Genomic DNA, 21,646 nt, shown 5'->3' with positions numbered 1-21,646 from the left:
AGAAAACAGAAGGATGGGCTTGATTCATCACAACTTGTCTTGCATAAGCAATCCAGGAGAAAGCAAGACTTAATTCATTACTGTGGGGAAAGGAATAATGCATTCATAAGAACTCCAGTCTCGTGACCCACATGCCTTCCACTAGACTCTGCCTTCCTGCACTGCATACTCAGGAATTAAGGTTCAACCTGAGTTTTGGTGGCAAGAACTATTGTTAATGGTTGCCACCAAAATTGCTGGGATGCCAGGCATGGTTTTCTGCATGTACAGACTGGCCCACATAAGCCTATAAACCTGAGACTAGATTAGATGAAACCATACATTTTCTTTTTTCCATATCTTCATGGCTCCTCTATAGGGGAACAATTTTTTTGCACCTGTACAGTGGGTGAAATCATTGAGTGGAATCTTATTCAGGCTTCAAATGGTTCTTAACAAGTATTCTCTACCTTCTTACAAAACTTTAAATAATCACAATCTTCAAAATGCTAATATAAACCTCTCAACTCTTTCTGATCTCCTGGAAGCTGTGTGCAAATGTTATGCTAACATGCTCAGTTACAGCTGAGAAAATACATCAAATTTGCTCGTGAGCCACATTATTGACAGAACCCTGGGAATTCAACCCCATGAGCCTCAGAAGTTAGAAAGCAGAGCAAAGCTTATACTAGAAAAATAAAGTTCTTTTACTATGGCCTTCACTTTTAATTATAATGCCCTAAAAGTTACAATTCTATTCTGCCATCTCACCAGGTGTTTAAAAAATAGGATTGCTGCATCTTGCTTTTAAAAAGCGTGTCTGCATCAAAACACAATATGTCTCTACCTCCTGTGGAATCACCTAGTAATTCAAAGGCATATTTCATCTGAGTTGTCTAGACTGTCATTGCCATTGGAAAATTAAAAATAAAAAATGTTCGGCTCTCACTGTGCTGTGTAACGAAGGGATGGGGATCCTCAGAGAGATCATAACTTTCCAAGTGCAGGCCACCATTCTGCTCTGAAAACAAAACAAGCCCAAGTGTGTTTGCTATGACTTTGGAAACGAGCTTTTAAAGATTTAGAGTTAAAATAAAATACCTCTTCCAGAAATGGAGGTGTGGGACCCATCACGGGGGTTGGCATCGTCTGTCTTGCTTGCAGGGAGGGTTGTTTGGAAAGCAAGGTCACCCAAAATCCCACTGGAATAAACTTCTTGGTTCGACCAAATTGTTTGGTTGTAATAGGATTTGGGGACAATTATTGCACTGCTAGAAATCACTTTTGAAAACTGTTAAGGCCAGAAATGAAATAGAACTTATCAAGCCTCTCTGTAGTTAAATCAGCAGGAGAAGAATCTTGAGCTTAATCCATTTTGGAAAATGACATGCCCAGCCAACCTGGGACTGACTCCAGCTTTGAAATTAAAACAACCTGGGCTCATTTCTTAGCTCTGCTGGTTTCTAACAAGTTATTTAAACTATCTGGACCTTGGTTTTCACATTGGGTAAAATGGTGATAACTATCTGAGAATATAGTGATAATGGTTAAAGTTAAATCATTAAAATATTTATTCAAAGCCAATATCCTCTTAACAGATACATAGAAAATGCAGCTAAATAGTAGTTATGGGCCATGGGCACAACAGCAAGCACAGTACTTCCAGGATACTTTTGTGTCACGTAGCTCCTCATTATTTAGTGGGGGAAAGTTGCTAATATCTGAAATTTTGAATTTAGGATTTGGAGATGATTTTGCTGAAAAGATAGAGATGAGGAAGGAAGGGAGGAAGTTTGAAAGGTGGCTGGGGATATGGCTCAGTGATAGACTGTTTGCCTGACATGTGTGAGGCTCTGGGTTCAATTTCCCAGCAACTCAATTAAAAACATCAACCACAAAGGAAATTGCTTTTAACCTGATCTTGAAATTGGGACAATATTTTCCCTTCATTCAACTATAATCAGATGATGTTTGTTATGTAATTTTATATTTGACAGTTTCTATGCTAGTTCTAGGGACAGAAATTAACAAGCTAGAGAGCTTCTTTGGTCCCATAGAACTCACTGTTTATCATGGGACATGGATGTTAACCAAGTAATTACACAAATAATTAAGCACAACTGTCACAAGTGCCATCAAGGGAAGGTGCAGTGTGCTTGGAAAGTATACAGCAGAGGAAATCTAACCAGAAACATAGCTTCCTACTCCCTGTAGACTTATCCCCAACAGAAATGTGAAATTTGAAGTTTGCCCACAATATTCTTTCCAAACCCATGTTCGCTCCATGCTTGAGGGAACCAGCTTCTGATAGTCCTTTGAAAATGACTCTGTATAACTTATCTTTTTACTCACAGAATTTGATAAAAGTGCTAGTTAGGTGGTATTTGTACATACCCAAAGAGTAGGGAATGGGAAAAAGATGAATGATTATCCATCTTCTTCATTTTAAGACAGGATCATTTTTTATTTCTACCTGCACTGGGCCTTGGTCTCTATTCAGACACACACATCTCCACCCCCTCACCAAGGAAGAGGAGTTTGACTCAATTATCCCCTTTTTAGCATGCTCTGACTAATGCCATGAATTTCCACCTCTTATCAGGGTACTAGGCATGCTTAAACCTTTTCTAAACTTATCAAACTGAGTAATCTGATGGTTGATTTTGGACACTGTTCTTTCTACTGTTAGTAAACCAAGAAGAGGGTGAAGGATGATTATAGGTAACTTACTACTTGTAAGTTTGATATAGGTCATTCCTATCTAATACTGCATTTCTTCCCCACCAAATATTACTGGTAAATTTATTTAGCAAAGTAAAATGAATTACAGAGCATCAGAGTCAGAAGAAACCTTGAAGTTTCTAACAACTTTTACTCTGCCAAGTGATAGAAAATAATTCACTTTGATTTATCCCAATTTAGGTAATGTATTGACTGAATCAACTGTTAAAAAACAAAACAAAGAAACTAAAATACAAAGCTGGAAGTCCTGTCTTACATGTAACCTGATCAGAGGTAAAGAAGTGGGCTGCGTTGGAGCACTTGCCTACCATGTCTGAGGCCTTGGGTTTAATCACCAGCACCAAAACCCAAAGCACAATGAAAACAAAAATCAAAGGTAAAGAATCTAGCTCCTCTCCACCTCTTATTTGTAGTGTGAAACCAGGGAAGTTACCATAGACCGACTTGACAAACATGCATCCTGTTGTGGTGGGGATCTGGAATGTTCTCCGCAAACATTGGATGAATAATGTAAATGGACTATGGGGTGATAACTGTAGGAAGGTGGGCATGTCCTTGGGGACATTATCTTGTCCCTGGCCCTCTTCTTCCCTTTTCTTCCCAGTGGTCATGTGCTGAGAACATTATATTATATTTGTCAAATTGTTGAGGGCTTAGGAGTCTAACTACTTCCATCAAACAACAAAGTAAACAGGAACACACGAGAACGCAGCTCCAGCATCCCTTTCCAACATTGGTGAGTTGACAGCATGTGAGGGTAAAACTACTCACCAACATAAAAGAGTGATCCTTTAGGACAACTGGGCCTTCTGAAGCCCTCTTCACTAATCATCCATCTGGTATTAGTTTAAAAACATGCCTCCATTATTCATTCTTGATTTGGAACAATTTGTTTTTATCGTTGTTTAAGAAAGTTTTTGTGACGATCTAGACTTCTTAAATATAAGTATTATTTATTGAGCAACCTATGTACCAGGAGCTATACATGGTCTTTATTCACTGAATCCACAACAGATCTTAACATAAATCTTATGGAAAGCTATTTAAGATTTTATTGGTTCTTAGAGAGGTGAATTCATGGTGAAGAAGGTAACTGTGTTCCATAAATATCGGTGACAATGACAGAGGTTTAGCGTTTGATACTTTGAATTTAATATCCTAAAATATAAAAATGGTCAAATTAGTGATGGCTTGTATTTACAGGAGAAGATACTATAAAAACTTTTCAAAAAATTATTTTAGAAAATGACATGAAATTTTAAATTATATGGGAAGTATAAAAGCTAGACTATAAAACAATATTATATGTTCTAAATTTATCTGTTACACACATATGTATACCAATATTTTTATATGTATTTAAGTGCAAGTACATAATATTATTCTTATTTTTGGTATTTCACCAAATGTTATCACAGTGGGAAACAAATTTGGGAATTTATTTAACATAACCCGAAAAACAGATCACCGAAATTTCAAAATAAACAATAATATTTGTGGAATATGAAATTATCCAATATCTGCAAATATGTAATTCACACTTTTAACATTCAATAAAATGTCATTTGGGTTCTTTATATAAAGAACTCAAAAAACTTAACACCAAAAACCACAAATGACCCAATCAATAAATGGTTCAAGGAACTGAACAGACACTTCTCAGAAGATGATATAGAATTAATCAACAGATATATGAAAAAATGCTCAACATCTCTAGCAATTAAAGCAATACAAATCAAAACTACTCTAAGATTTCATCTCACTCCAGTCAGAATGGCAGCTATTAAGAATACATAACAATAAGTGTTGGCGAGGATGGGGGAGGGAAAGGCCCACTCATACATTACTGGTGGGACTGCAAATTGTTGCAACCAATCTGGAAAACAGTATGAAGATTCCTTGGAAAACTGAAATAGAACCACCATTTGATGCAGCTATACCTATAACTCCTCGGTTTATACCCAAAGGACTTAAAAAGAGCACACTACAGTGATGCAGCTACATCAATGTTTATAACAGCTCAATTCACAAAAAGTAAATTGTGGAACCAACCTAGATGCCCTTCATTTGATGAACGGATAAAGAAACTGTGGTATATATACACAATAGAATATTATTCAGCATTAAAAGAAAATAAAATCATGGCATTTGAAAGTAAGTGGATGGAATTGGAGAATATCATGCTAGGTGAAGGAAGTCAATCCCCCTAAACCAAAGGCCGAATGTTTTCTCTGATACAAGGATGCTGATTCATAATAGGGATGGAGTAGGGGAGCATGGGAGGAATGGAGGAGCTTTAGATAGAGTGAAGGGGTGGGAGGGGAAGAGAAGGAGCAGGGAGGTGAAATGAGATGGACATCATTACCCTATGAAGGCACGACTGGTGTGATTCTACTTTGTGTACAACCAGAGACATGAAAAATTGTGCTGTATATATGTACTATGAATTGAAATGCATTCCGCTGTCATGTATAACAAATTAGAATAAATAAATAAATTTTAAAAAGTCATTTGGCATGCAAACCAGTTGGAAAAATATGATTTGCTGAAAGAAAAGCCAATTGATAGAAACTAACCCAGAAGTGGCACAGATGATAGAATTAATATACAAGGAAACTGTGTTTTAAAAATATGGAAGATTGAGCATGATAAGTAGAGCCACAGAGGAGAGCTGAAACCAGCACAGCCAAACTCACAGTATCTGCAAGGGGTTAGGGTTAAGATTATAAGAATTCTTTAAATATTCTCAGTATATGATCTTTTTTTAAAAAAAATCACAAGTCAGTCCACAACTTGACTTTCTATTTTCTAAACTGTGTCTTAAAGAGCAAAGTTTCCTACCTTATAGATTAGTTTATTAATTTTTTTCAGCTTTGTTCTTCTTTATGTTCTAAGGAAACACAGTTTTAAAAGACTACTCTTTACCCTGGCTTTATATCTTTATTTTATTTTTTTTTTAGTATTTCCTTAAATTATGTTATGAATTTTTGTTTTGTGTTATATTTATTCTTAGGTGGCAAAATAAAAGATAGTTGTTTATTTATTTATCTACTTATTTATTCTAATCAGTTATAAATGACAGCAGAATGCTTCTTGATTCATTGTATACAAAGGGAGCAGAATTTTTCACTTCTCTGGTTGTACTCAAAGCAGGGTCATACCATTCTTGCAATCCACATGTACCTAGGGTAATGATGGCTATCTTATTCCACTATCTTTCCTACCCCCAATTCCCCTATCCCCTTTGCCCTATCCAAAGTTCCTCCACTCATCTCATGCGCCCCCCACATATGGATTAGGATCCACTTATCAGAGAAAACATTTGGCCTTTGGTTTTTGGGGATTGGCTTACTTTGCTTAGCAGGATATTCTCTAACTCCAACCATTTACCGCAAATGCCATAATTTTATTTTCTTTTATTGCTGAGTAATACTTCATTGTATATGTGTGTGTGTGTGTGTGTGTGTGTATGTATGTATATATATATATATATATATATATATATATATATCACAGTTTCTTTATCCATTCATCTATTGACGGGTAGATTGGTTGGTTCCACAGTTTGGTTATTATGAATTGAGCTGCTATAAACATTGATGTGGCTGTGTCACTATAGGATGCTCTTTTTTAGGTTCTTTGGGTATAAACAGAGGAGTGGTAAAGATAATTGTTTACCACTATTTTGAACCAAAACATTAAAAACATTTATTTGTTTTTAAACTACAAAATAACCTGACAATTTTTATAAAATTATGGAAATTCTTGAAGTAGAAAAAAGTTTGTTACTTGTTGAAAAAGAAAACCCTTGGAAGGGGGTCATGTACCAATGGCCCTGAGATCTATTGGTATTTCTTCATTAAGAATCCTGTCACCTTAGGAAATTGTTTCTTTCTGTGATTTAGTTTTCTTCTTTGGGAAACTGGAAGATTTAACTGAGTAACACCTACTTTCTCTCCCTGATCTAATATCCTAGAACCTCTAAATAGTTTTTTGATCAATTTTTAATATTGTTTCTTAGAAGAAATGCAGTAAATTTATTGGATATTGGAATTTCTTGTAGAAACCTAAAAGTCATATAAAACGGAGGCCTCCTGTATTCTTTGACAAATTAAGCAAGAAACAACATTCATTAGTCATCGCGATTTTTCCAGGAAAATTACTTACATGGTTATCATGTGCTAGGCATTTTTCTCAGTGTGTGTGCACCAGGAGTGGGGGCATCACATGGGTATGTGAGTGGACACTTAATTATTTTAAACAACTGTGCAAAGGGCTATCGTTATCTCCTATTATTTGCAATTTTAGCAAATGAGAACTTGAGGTACAGAGAAGTTAGAAAAAAATCCCAAGATCCACCCGGAATTGGAACCTGGCTTAATATTTGTAAGTAGGTGGAACACAGTCTTGAAGCATGACAGGGTTTTCAGCTGTGTCCCTGTGTGATTCTAGTGTTTAAGGAGCCGTTGAAGACAAGGGAGGCAGGACCCTTGCTGACATTTGCCATTAGTCACCTGCCCCCTTGCCATCCACAAATACCACAAGAACCCTCAATGCTGGCCTTTATCTCTCCGATAATAGCTGTACATTATCAGAGAACAATCTGGCTGACTTCTGAGGCCTCAGAAGAAACAAATTCTGCCTACATTTTGATCCAGCTCTCTCAGCCTTATGATTCTGGACAAGTCTAGGGAATGAAACATCTTTCAACTTATTAAGTTGAACCCCATTTGTCCTCTGAAAAAGTAATAAAATGTGCCCCATGGGAGGTTAGTGATATTTCCCTCCACTCTGTAATGCTGTACTTTTTGCTGAAACCAACACTATTATCAGAATTGCTCACTTATAAAGTTCTCATAAATTAGAGTAAAAAACATTACATGTTATATTTAAGCTGATAGGTCCCTTCAGGTAGCACTTGCTGGAGTCCTGAGTGCCGGATGGATTACATTTACTCCTGAATCATCTGTGCTGAGCTTCAGTTTGCCAACTCTGTGCTGAGCCATCACTCCTCATCATATGCAGGGTACAGGGTGCCTGGTTAATACGAAAATGAACAACCGAAGGTCTATTTTAAAAATAGAGAGCTGCATGGACAGGGTGGTGTATATTCATATCACTTATCAATTAAAGAAATGTACTCAGAATACTCATGAGAAAAGGGGTATGCTGTTGGCATTAAAATATAGCATGCCATAGAACAGTAAATAACAGATACCTCCAATCCAGTAAAACTAGATAGATCATACCATACGTATGCATGTATATAAAAGTGGAACAATATTGGGTTGTTTTTCAGCTTTGTGTTGCTATGACAAAAATACCTGACATGAGCAACTTAGATGAGGGAAAGTTTATTTAAGGCTTGCAGTTTCAGAGGTCTCAGTTCAGAGACAGCTTACTCCATTGTTCTGGGTCCAACATCCAGAGAAAGATCATGGTGGGGGGCATCTGTTCCCCTCATGGCAGCCAGGCAGCACAGAGAGGGATCAGAGGGCAGGGGAGAGGGGTTCCAGGGAAGATAAGCCCTTCCAGGGCATGTACCCCATGACCCACCCTTCCAGCCACCCCCACTTGCCTATGGTTACCACCATGCTCATTCAAACTAGAGTGAACTGATTTAGTTACCGCTCTCACAATCAGTTCACCTCTGAACACCCCTGCATGAACACAGGAGCTTTAGGGGAACACCTTATATCCAAACAATCACAAATATGAATTAAAGTTTTAATAGTGTCTATATGGTAGACAATTGACTTCAACCATCTTTTTAATTCTTTCCTGTTTCTCAAATTTTCTTCAATGAGCAGATATTATTTTGTAGAAATAAAGTAAAATTTATTATACTGTATAAACTTGAGAAGATAGAGGAAAGTAAAATTAAGAAAACTGCTATCCACAATCATCCATTATCTCACCACTGTTGTTAATATTCTGAGGAGTTTTACTTATACTCTATTTACAAATATTTGTAATAGTTTTAATTTGTACACTTTTTTTTTACAGTCATCCTCTTTATTTTTTTTTATTTTTTTTTATTTTTTTTTATTGTTGGTCGTTCAAAACATTACATAGTTCTTAATACATCATATTTCACAATTTGATTCAAGTGGGTTATGAACTCCCAATTATACCCCATATACAGATTGCTGAATCACATCAGTTACCCTTCCATTGATTGACAAATTGCCTTTCTACTGTCTGATGTATTCTGCTGTCTGTCCTATTCTCTACTATCCCCCCTCCCCTCCCCTCCCCTCCCCCCCCCCTTTTCTCTCTCTACCCCTTCTACTGTAAATCATTTCTTCCATTTGTATTATCTTGTCTTACCCCTCCTTTCCTCTTATATGTCCTTATGTATAACCCTGAGGATCGCCTTCCATTTCCATGCGATTTCCCTTCTCACTCCCTTTCCCTCCCACCTCTCATCCCTGTTTAATGTACATCTTCTTCTCAAGCTCTTCGTCCCTACCCTGTCCTTGTTTACTCCCCTTATATCAAAGGGGTCATTTGGTATTTGTTTTTTAAAGATTGACTAGCTTCACTTAGCATAATCTGCTCTAATGCCATCCATTTCCCTCCAAATTCTATGATTTTGTCATTTTTTAATGCAGAGTAATACTCCATTGTGTATAAATGCCACATTTTTTTTTTATCCATTCATCTATTGAAGGGCATCTAGGCTGATTCCACAATCTTGCTATCGTGAATTGAGCTGCTATGAACATCGATGTAGCAGTGTCCCTGTAGCATGCTCTTATTAGGTCTTTAGGGAATAGACCCAGAAGGGGAATAGCTGGGTCAAATGGTGGTTCCATTCCCAGCTTTCCAAGAAATCTCCATACTGCTTTCCAAATTGGCTGCACCAATTTGTAGTCCCACCAGCAATGAACAAGAGTGCCCTTTTCCCCGCATCCTCTCCAGCACTTATTGTTGTCTGACTTCCTAATGGCTGCCAATCTTACTGGAGTGAGATGGTATCTTAGGGTAGTTTTGATTTGCATTTCTCTGACTGCTAGAGATGGTGAGCATTTTTTCATGTACTTATTGATTGATTGCATGTCCTCCTCTGAGAAGTGTCTGTTCAGGTCCTTGGCCCATTTATTGATTGGGTTATTTGTAATCTTATTGTCTAATTTTTTGAGTTCTTTGTATATTCTGGTTATTAGGGCTCTATCTGAAGTGTGTGGAGTAAAGATTTGTTCCCAGGATGTAGGCTCCCTGTTTATCTCTCTTATTGTTTCTTTTGCTGAGAAAAAACTTTTTAGTTTGAGTAAGTCCCATTTGTTGATTCTAGTTGTTAACTCTTGCGCTATGGGTGTCCTATTGAGGAATTTGGGGCCCGATCCCACAGTATGTAGATCATAACCAACTTTTTCTTCTATCAGATGCCGTGTCTCTGATTTAATATCAAGCTCCTTGATCCATTTTGAGTTAACTTTTGTGCATGGCGAGAGATAGGGATTCAGCTTCTTTTTGATGCAAATGGATTTCCAGTTTTCCCAGCACCATTTGTTGAAGATGCTATCCTTCCTCCATTGCATGCTTTTAGCCCCTTTATCAAAAAGATAGTTGTAGTTTTGTGGATTGGTTACTGTGTCCTCTATTCTGTACCATTGGTCCACCCGCCTGTTTTGGTACCAGTACCATGCTGTTTTTGTAACTATTGCTCTGTAGTATAGTTTGAAGTCTGGAATCGCTATACCGCCTGATTCACACTTCCTGCTTAACATTGTTTTTGCTATTCTGGGTCTTTTATTATTCCATATGAATTTCATGATTCTTTTATCTATTTCTACAAGAAATGCTGTTGGGATTTTGATTGGCATTGCATTGAACTTATAGAGAACTTTTAGTAATATCGCCATTTTGATGATGTTGGTTCTGCCTATCCATGAGCAGGGTATATTTTTCCATCTTCTAAGGTTTTTTCTATATCTTTCTTTAGTGTTCTGTAATTTTCATTGTATAAATCTTTCACCTCTTTTGTTAGGTTGATTCCCAAGTATTTTATTTTTGGGGGGATATTGTGAACGGAGTAGTTTTCCTCATTTCCGTTTCAGAGGATTTGTCGCTGATATACAGGAATGCCTTTGATTTATGTGTGTTGATCTTATATCCGGCCACTTTGCTGAATTCATTTATTAGCTCTAATAGCTTCTTTGTAGACCCTTTTGGGTCTGCTAGGTATAGAATCATATCATCTGCAAATAGTGATAATTTAAGTTCTTCTTTTCCTATTTTTATGCCTTTAATTTCTTTCGTCTGTCTAATTGCTCTGGCCAGTGTTTTGATCTAGGCTTCATCTTTTCAGTGTTCACTCATACATCTTGCCAATATTCACATTTACTATCATGGGGAAAATTGTGCCTTCTCTCTCAATTAATATTGAAGACCTAATCCCCAGGACCTAGGAATGTGATTAAATTTAGAGACAAAGTGTTGAAAGCGATGATTCATGGTCTGAGGATATAGCTCAATGGTCAAGTATTTGTGTAGGATGTACAGAGCCTTGGGTTTGATCTGCAGCCAATGGCCTAATTTAACTAATATTAGGCCATTGGCTGGGTCCTAATCCTATCTGTACATTGTTCTTATAGGAGGGAACATGGACACAGACATATATAAAGGGAAAATCATGTAAGGAAAGCCATCGGCAGCCAAGGAGAGAGGCCCCAGAGAAATCACCCTGCAGATACCTTGACCTAGGACTTCCAGCCTCCAGAATTGTGAGAAAATACATTTCTGTGGTTTCAGCCCTGTATGTGGGTATTGTATGTGGTCCCTGATGATTGAAAGAATTGTGGTTGTCAGTGCTGGGGATGGAGCAATGCATGGGCTCACGATCTGGTTGAGGGAGTCTGAAAATAAATAATAGATATGCAAAACAATAGGTGGACATATGTTTGGTAGCAAAAGGAGAAGAGCACACAGCTCTAGCTCATGTACTTTCCCTGTCCCTCTCCCTTTCAGCTCCACACAGCTCCTCTCTCAATTTATGTTAATTCTTGGCTATTGCCAACCGTAGCCCAAATATTTTATTGATTCTTTTTTATTAAAAGCAGCTTTATTGCCCTATAAAACTCAATACTATACAACCCACTCAATTACAGTTCAGTGTTTTGAGTTTATTCACAGGCAAATCAAACTACCACCAGAATCCAATTTTAGAAGATTTTGATTCACCCCCAAAAAGAAACCCATTAGTAATCACTCCAACTTCCCATCACCAGGCCCCTCCCTGTCCCTGACTCTAAGCAACTGCTCATCTTTGTGCATATAGAGATTTGATAATTCTGGAATGGCATACATATCGAATCACAACAATATGTGCTATTGTGTGACTGACCTTCCTCTTAACATGGGGTTTTCAAGGTTCGTTGATACAACATGTTTTATTACTTATTTCTTTTTTTAAATTTAGGTGACTTTCACATAACATAAAATTAACCATTTAGTGGCATTTGATACGTTTACAATGTTATAAAACTACCACTTCTGTTTAGTTTCAAAACATTTTCACTACCCATGTAGGGGAGTCTTTATGTCTATTAAGCAGTTAACCCCAATCTATTTCTCCACTTGTCTCTGACAACTGCTTATCTGCTATTTGCATCTAAAAGTTGAACTATTCTAGAAATTTCATGTTTATAGCATCATGCAATATGTGGCCTTTTTTCCCCTGGCTCCTTTCACACCATAACGTTTCAAGGTTTATCTGCATTGTTGTATATGACCAAATAATATTCCATTGTATGGATATACCACATTTCCTTTATCTATTAGACAGGTTTTTTTTTTTTGTCTTCTGACTATCATGAACTGAGCAATTAGGAGATTCATGCACAAGGTTCTCTTGAATACATCTTCATTTTGGGGGTATAAACTTGAAAGTGAATTTGCTGAGTCATAAGGTAATTTTCTGTTTCATTGGTTGAGAAACTACTAAAATGGATTTTTGCAGTAATTATACAATTTTAACATCCTGGTAGCAGGTACAGATGTTCCAATTTTTCCACATTCTTGACAGCACTCATTATTTTCTATTTTACTGGCTATATAGCCACCCAAGTAAATATGAAGTAGTATCTCACTATTGCTCTTTCAGGGACAGTTTCTACCTTTTCATTTATATAGATCAGGTTTTTCTATTACTTTGACATCTTATAATATTTGGGTGAAAACTCTACATTTTAGATGATATATTATATCAACTCTGGGTAGAAATTTCCTACTTCCTGGGTTGTTCCTTTATTTATTTGCTTAGTTTATTTGCTTAGTTGACTTGGCTGCAGTAATCTTACAGAGTTTATTTCTCCTGCAGCCTGCTGCCTCTGGTATTTGTGGTAATTGTGGCAATCAGAGAGTTCCCCCTTTGAATTTGTCTTCTAGCCTGTCTACTTTAAGTTTACCTCTGGTAAGCATAAGCCACTTACTGGTGAAAGAGTGTGGGTACATTCCGTTGGCCAGTTGTATGTCCCTTTTACTTTTGGATTCCTGCTGCTAACATGGTTCAGGATGTTATGAACTTTGTCTCACATTCAGCCACAGATTAGGAAGTTGGAGGCTCCCTGCACTATCATTAGGGTATTATGTCCCTCTCCCACAAAAAAAAAAAATTAAAAATACCAAATGTTGAAATCCTAATCTTGTTATCTCAGGATGTGACATTATTTGAAAATAGGGTAACAGAAGATGTAATTAGCTAAGATTAAGTCATATTGGAGGAGGGTGGGGTCTAATTCGGTATGACTGGTGTTCTTACAAGAAGACTGTCACCTCAAAACTGAGAAACAAGGAGAATATCATGTTAAGAAGGATGATTGGGGTATGTAGCCAAAAGCCACAGAATGCCAAGGATTTCCAGAAAACTACCAGAACCTGGGTAATTGCAAGGAAGAATTATCCTCCCACATTTCAGAAGGGGATACTGTAATTTCAAACTTCTAGTCTCTCAAACTTTGAGACAATATGTTTCTGTTCTTTCAAGCTGCCTAGAAGGTGATACTTTTCCACAGCAGTCTGGAGAAACAACCTAGGATGCTAATGGGAATGAGGGCTATTTTCATTGAGCTGGAAAAGCAAGTTAGTAAGCGATAATCAGTGCAAACCTGAAAGGTTAGGATAACATAATTGAAGACTGAAATATAAAATTCTAAGATTTCAATGGGAATTGATTTTGAGCCAAAAAGAATGTTCAATGGCATGCTCCTGAGAATGTATAAATGAAGAGTAATGCAAGTGAAGTCTGGGAGCTACGAGATTAAGACTTGACTATGCACTCCACTATGAAATGCCTCAGGGTCAAGTAGAGGCTGGAATGGAGAGTCAGGTGACAAAAGACTTCAAACTACAGGAAAATACAAAATGGTCAGAGGATGACAATGCCAAAAAAGAAGGAGGGGAGAATTTTTGTATAGCAATTCATCATAACCAATAAAAATTATTTGGAAATGACAGTAAGAAGTAGAAAACCAAGGATCCACTCTTTTGGTCTCTGAAAGAGTAAGGAATGTTTAAGTAAATATTTTCCACTGGGAAGTGCTTTTGGGTACTTGGCATCACTAGGTAAGAGAAAGCCAGATTTCAGAGAGAGTAATATGTATAGCTAGTAATATTTGAAGATTTTTGAGGCTATTAGAATTTCTTAATGTGGTGCAAATATTCTAAGAGAATTCAAATTCTTATCAGTTTGCAATGGGGTTATGTCCTGATAAACCCTACATACATTTAAAAAATATCTGAAATTGAAAATATGTTTAATATACATACCTACCAAAGACCCTAACTTAGCCCTGTAAGAGTACTATTTCCCTTCAGAACTGTGTGGCTGAGAGGGAGCAGCCCTCTGTACTGCTGTATGGCTTCATGAGAGAGCCTCAGGCTGCATGATTAGCCCAGGAAAAGATTAAAATTCAAAACTCAAATTTTGAACCTAAATAATGTTTCTAGTGAGTGTGAATCACTTTTACATCATCATAAAGTGAAGAAAGACTTAAGTTGAGCTGTTGTAAGTTGGGGATGGTGTTTAACTGGAAACGATTGATCGGGTTATATTAAAGTAAGCAGAGCAAGAGGCAGGATGTACAAAATAATGAGGGTGTCATAGTTTAGATATGTAGCGTTCCCCAAAGACTCATGTATTGACGATGTGGTCACTAATGCAGTGGTGCTCAGATGCGGAACACTTGGAAAGTAATTGGATCATGAGGGCTCTGGCTTTATCAATAGATTAATCTTGACAGGTTCATAGCTGATGGCATTATGGGGACTGGTGGAAACTTTAGGAGCTGTTGCTTAGTTGGAAGAAATAGTTCACTGCGATGTGTTCTGGAAGGGATTTTCTTGTCTCTGGCCCCTTCCTACCCCTCCCCATCTATCTCTATCTCTATCTCTATCTCTATCATCTCTATCTCTATCTCTATCTCTATCTTTCTGTCTCCAAGTTGCTAAGAAGTTGAGCAGCTTTGTTTTGCCACATGCTTCTGCCCTAACATGCTCCCTCAACACAGGCTTAGAAATAATGGAGTCACCTGACCATGGAGTAAAAACTGCAACTGTGAGCCAAAACAAATCTTTCTTTCTATAAGTTAATTTTAAAAGCATTTTGTTACAGCAACAAAAGCTGGCACAGAAAAACGGTAAGAGGAGTGAGATCATTATTCTGAGTATACCTGACCACATCATTCAGAAGGTTTTAGAACTTGTTTGTGGGAGAAATTTGGAAAAGCTGGGAGATGCATGATATAGAAGCTCTAGAATACTGCAAGCAGAGCTTATTGGACAATTCTTATGTGAACTCAGAAGACCAAATGCTAATAGAAATGTGGATAGTAAAGGTGATATTCATGAATGTTCAAATGAGAATGAGAAATCTATTGGGACTTGGAGTAGAGGCCATTTGTATTCCATGCTGTGGAAAAACAGGTCTACATTTCATCCATACCCTGAGGCTTTGTATGAGGCTGGGTTTAAATGTGATGGACTAATTAGTTTAGCAGGAGAAATTTCAAGAAAGCCAACATTCAGGTCATGGCATGGGTATTGACATCTGCTTCTTACCAGGCTTACAATGAGAATTGTAAATGAGGAGCCGAACAGAAAGATATGAAAAACTTACAGATTGGCCAGAAAAGGAGCATTATACTATCATATATAACTAAAAAAAACAATAAAATAATTTAAAAGATGAAGAAAGTGAAATGGTTGCTGAAGAGTTTCACCAGGAAGGAGAAACCAAGTACTTTGCACAGAGACAATAGGAAACATGTCTTAAGGGAGTCTCAGGCGTCATCAAACTACACACAACACAGGCTCAAGGGTGCAAAAATTAGAAATTGCTTGAGAGACTTTGCTTTGAGAAGAGAGCATGGGGGCACCCTGCCTTGACAATGCACCTGGGACGCTGTCTCCCCAGAACTCATTTCACAATGTACGTATATCTATATACTCAGAGGCCACTGCTGTCATGGCCAAGTTGGCCTGGATATTGGTCCCATTAGTGGTGAACTTCTGTGCAGTCCAGATGGTGCTGGTTTTGCATGAATGCAGAATGTTCAGGTTATGAAGGTTTATACCCAGATGTCAAAGAAGAATCAGGCAGGTTAGGTAATGTAGGAATACCTGTAAGAATCCCCTGATATGGGGAGGCTCCAAAATTGAAGTTCAGGCTGCAGTGGAGACCCCAGGAAGTTAGAGATGCCAAGAACCTGGACTGTCTTCTGAGAAAAGCTGCAGGCAGTGAATAGGGCCAGTCGAGGCGAGTAGCTATGTGGGCTGCAACCAACAAGACCATAGGACCAGGGATGCCCAAAGCTTTTGGAACTACATCTTTCCATCATATGCCCCATATGCTAGACACTGAGCTCTAGGATTTATGGCTTGCTGGGTTTTCAACTTGTTTTGGTCTCATCTCAACTTTCTATTTCTCCATTTCCCCATTTGGAGTAGGAATATTTACTCAATGTCTGTCCCATCATTGAATATTAGAAATATATAACTAGTTATCTGGTTTTTATGGCTAGAGTATTCTTTGAGACTCAGAGGAAACTTTGGACTTGGACTTTTGAGCAATGCCAGAATCATTAAGACTATGGAAATTTATGAAGATGGACTCAAAAGCATTTTGAATTATGAGTTGAATATAAGTTTTGGGGGCTCATATGTAAAAACAATTCTCAATAATGAGGAAGATAGATATTTCCCAGTCTCTCTTGGAGTTAGGTGTGGCCAAATGACCAAGTTTTAACCAATGGAATTTCAGCAAAACTGATGACTGGATGGCTCATATAGGGCTCCAACACATGTTCCTCCACACTCTTTCCCACTATGACCAGTATGGCCAAACTCTCAGTAATGACAAGTGGGGAAGGAGGATAAGAAAAATAAAGACTCAAGCATGCAGATTTTGAAGATAAAGTTGGGGTCAGGTGGAGTGCTGCTCTCTGATGGAGAAAGAGATCTGGTGAAACATTATGGTTCTCTAGCATGAGAATTCCTTTATGCCCAGGAGCTGTGTGCCTGAGATCAAGGTCAAAGCTGATAAGACTCTTCTCCCATTCTCTGTCGCCGCTCCCCATACTTTCCTCTTCCTACTAATCAGGATGGCAAACACCAGGGTGACTTTGTGAAGAGCAGGTTGAAGGTGGCTGAATGAATATTATGGTTTGAATCTAACTTGTATGCCGAAGGCTTGTTTGGGCCCCAGTGAGTAGAGTTCATGTGTAGGGTTCTTGGAAAGTGATTGGATCATGAGGGTTCTGACCTCATCAGTGATTCATCAGTGGGATCATGGGTGATGGTACTAGGAGGAGGTGGTGGAAACTTCAGGAAGCAGGGCCTAGTTGCATGAAGCAGGTCACTAGGGGCATTCCTCTGGGATGGTTTTCATGTCCCTGGCCCCTTTCGCCTTTCTCTCTCTCTCTCTCTCTCTCTCCTTCCCAACTGACATCAGGTAATCAGTTTTCCCCTGCCATTACCTCTGCCATGATGCTTTACCTCATCACAGACCTAGAGCAATAAAACCATTCAACCCTCCACTGAAGCCTGTGAAACCATGAGCCAGAATCACTCTTTACTCCTTTAAATTGTTTTTCTCAGGAATTTGTCCCAGTGACAGAAAGATGAGAAACACACTGGACTGTCATCAAACTATTACATGAGAAAATTACTCTTGAGTCAGGTCATTCCATATTTGGGTTTATGTGTTATTGTCAGCTACTCCACTCTAATACTGGGGACCATCACAGAACCTTCCTGATAGTGTTATCATAACTATATGAGTGTAAATATGTAAAATGCTTAGAATAGTTGCAGGTCAAATATAAGTGGATGAGGACTATGAACTATTCAAAAACTCTGCAGTCCCATTTCCAGCAAATGTTGATTTGTTCCAGTTGTTTTATTTGTAATACAATCAAATATTCAGGGAAAATTTTCTCATTACCTGTGCAAAGTCTTAATGATGGAGACCACTGGTTAATTCTCCAGAGATTAGGGAAGCCAGCATACTGATTTAGTGCTAACCTCATTAGACAGGGACTGAGGAAGAGAGAGGATTAACAGCAGGATGAGCTGCACCATTAAATATCAAATTGTTATCCAATTAGGTGTTCTCCAAATGAGCACTGTATTGTTTCTAGATATCAGATACCAAATCTCAAGGAGTTTCAGCATCTTTCTAATTCTAAAATGTTTGATTAACCTTGATTGTACTCTTGCTCTTAATTTAAATTTTGCACTAAGCTGGAAAAATCCATCCTGAACTTGAAACTGTTTCTTAGTAACATGAGATTTTGGGGGGCATACTTCTGAACAGAAAACTTTTGATAGAAAGTGCATGGGCGTTTTGCCAGTCTCACGCAGGTAGGGTAGGACGGCAAGGCTGTTTGTGGATGATCTTTGGAGAGATCATGTGATTGAATAGCATGTTCTCTTTTTCTCTGGTCCTTCATGCATTAATTCTTGCATGCATTCATTTGTGAATTGTGCAAGTTCATTCATTCTACAAATCAGAATAAGTCACTGGCAGAGTTGATACAGGTGGAAGGGGAATGGGGACTGTTGGGAGAAGTGAGTTCTAGGTTATTCAGGACAGTAAATTTGAGGCTTAAGGCTGGAAAAGAACAGTATGTTCAGGAGACTAAGTAAGGTTTGCTAATAAAAAAAAATGACAGGAAGTATACAATTTACAAAACACTGTATAACATTGTTACAAATGTAAACCTTGCAAATATAAGCCTCAGGTACCTGTAGAGAAGAGAGTATTCAGTAGTGCTATTGGCACCTACTGTAGAGTCTGTTACCCAACATTTTCAGGCCTAATTCCACCAGTGCCTATCACAAGTGAAACAAAGCCAAGAAGCATAAATCAAACACCCTTTCATGGAAAGCTAGAGTGGCCTGGATCAGAATATTCATTTCCAGACATCTGATACTGTGGTGCTCTAGTGATAGGTAGCTGCTGAACTGGAAGCCATAGAACTCACAGAAGAGAGTTGACCCTTTACTGAGCAGACTAATACCTGCCTCTGGTATACATTTCTCTCATCAGACAAAGGATCAAGGAAAACACATTATGCACCAGAGAGAATTTTTTTGAGGGAAGGGTAATGGGTTTGAAGATGGCAGACAAGTGAAAACAACGTAAAATTAAATTAAAAAGTGAAGTCTGGCATTAAGGATGATGATCACATGCTATGAATTCAAGGGTATAGTTAATTCTGTGGATATGGGATCCAAATACATAAAAAAAAACAATAATGATTGGAAAACAAAAAGATCACCCAGAAAGGACAAAAATGAGAATATTTCCCTGCAGCAACACCTGGTTAAAGAAGCCATCTATGGTGGTATTAAATCTAATGCGAGTTGAGCACAGGGTTACATGCCTGTAATCCCAGCGGCTTGGGAGGCTGAGACAAGAGAATTGTGAGTTCAAAGCCAGCCTCAGCAACAGCAGGGCACTAAGCAACTCAGTGAGACCCTGTGTCTAAATAGAATACAAAATAGGGCTGGGAGTGTGTCTCCATGGTCAAATGCCCCTAAATTCAATCCCCAGTACCAAAAATAATGCTAATGCCAGGACAACACCCCCATAGTACTATCAGTTTGCCTTCTATGCGCTTTTATTTAAAGTTAGCTCATTCATAAGACATGGAACATTATAACCCCACTATGTAGGCTTAGTCATTCCCAGTTAATTCTTTCATTGTCTGAAGAATTGAATTAAGACTTTCTGTGTAATTATGGGGGCTTAAAAAACATGACTTTTAATTTAAACTAAATCAATCTAGTGGAATTAAAATATTAGTATCACTTATTATTTGAGAACTTGGCCAAGTTATTTAATACATCTCTCTCTCTCTCTCTCTCTCTCTCTCTCTCTCTCTCTCTCTCTCTCTTTTTTCTTCTCCATTTGTAAAGTGGGAATAATGACAGTTTCTACACCACTAAGCATTATGAGAAATAAATAAGGTATTATTATGCCTTGGATGTGAGGTGTCCCCCCAGAACACACATGTGAGACGATGCAAGAAGGTTCAGAGAAGAAATGACTGGGTTATGAGAGCCTTAACTCAATCAGCGAATCAATCATTTGATGGGATTACCTGAGGCAGGGGGCATGTGGCTGGAGGAGGTGGGCATTGGGGTGTGGCTTTGGTTATATATTCTCTCTCTCTCTCTCTTTCTCTCTCTCTCTCTCTCTCTCTCTCTCTGCTTTCTGATCATCATGTGAGCTGCTTTCCTTCACAACACTTTCTGACATGATGTTCAGCCTAACCTTGAGCCTGACGAATAGAGCCAGTTGTCTATGGACTGAGACCTCTAAAACAGGGAGCCCCCAAATAAACTTTTCCTCCTCTACAATTGTGCTGGTTGTGTCTTTTAGTCACAGCAGTGAAAAAGCTGACTAAAACAGACATCAAATGGTATAATAATGCCAGGCACCAGGAAAACACTTAAAAATAGACATGAATGCTCTCTTACTATTATTTTAGGCTCTCTTACTATTAATGCTCGATTACTATTATTTTAGTAATATTTATTTATCAAGTCCAGGAAGGAAGTATTCAACTTCACCTACTGTCCTGAGGTTTATGCCCCAGATTGTCTTTCGAACACTACTGCCCAGGTAGATTACCAGGAATATCAATATCCAAATATTTTCAGGAAAATAAAAGACTAATGAGTAAATGAATTTTGGGAATCATTAAGCTTGCCTTAAAAAGCATCTCCCAAACTTTTCTGACTGAACCATTTTGTTTGTGGTTCAATACATGAGCATGCCGAGGAGCAGGCCTGCAGAGATCCATCTGGACCAGTAGGGTAAAGAAAACTCGTGTCTGGAATGTGCAGTCTAGCAGGTAGCGAGCCAGGTTCTGCTTGCGTTTTGACCCCACTTGCTGGGTCAACAAGTTGCTAGTTCTTTGATTTGGGGTAACTAAATTCCCTGCTTCTGTTTCCTCATACATATTAGGGTGATAATAATTGTGTCATTCCTACAGGGTTGTGAGCACTAAATGAGTTGATATCACTAAAAGGCTAGAAACAGAGTCTTGCACACACACACAAAAAATGCCTAATAGGTAATTTCTGTGATCATTGTAATCATTTTATATCTATATAAAACTTAAGGGCCCTCTGATGAAAAGTGAGCCAGTTTTGCACTTAGGATGCTGAGGTCTCTGCCTTTCATCACACTCTTATAGAAAGTTCCAGAGGGACCTTCCCTTCAGCATGGCAAGGCCTGACCATTTTCAGTCACCTCCACCTGGGACCTTATCATTATGCCAAGTCCCAGTGTGTCAAATTCTGTGTGTCAACACACCAAAGCTGTCTATTTTCTAGGGCTGGATTTACTCTCACTCTCTTTCCCTTTCTGGGACTCCTTTCTTTCCAACATAGGGGACCCTAGAAATGAAAG

This window comes from Urocitellus parryii, chromosome 7 (assembly GCF_045843805.1).
Source record: "Urocitellus parryii isolate mUroPar1 chromosome 7, mUroPar1.hap1, whole genome shotgun sequence".
Classification (NCBI taxonomy): domain Eukaryota; kingdom Metazoa; phylum Chordata; class Mammalia; order Rodentia; family Sciuridae; genus Urocitellus; species Urocitellus parryii.
Note: the sequence above shows the minus strand (reverse complement) of the source record.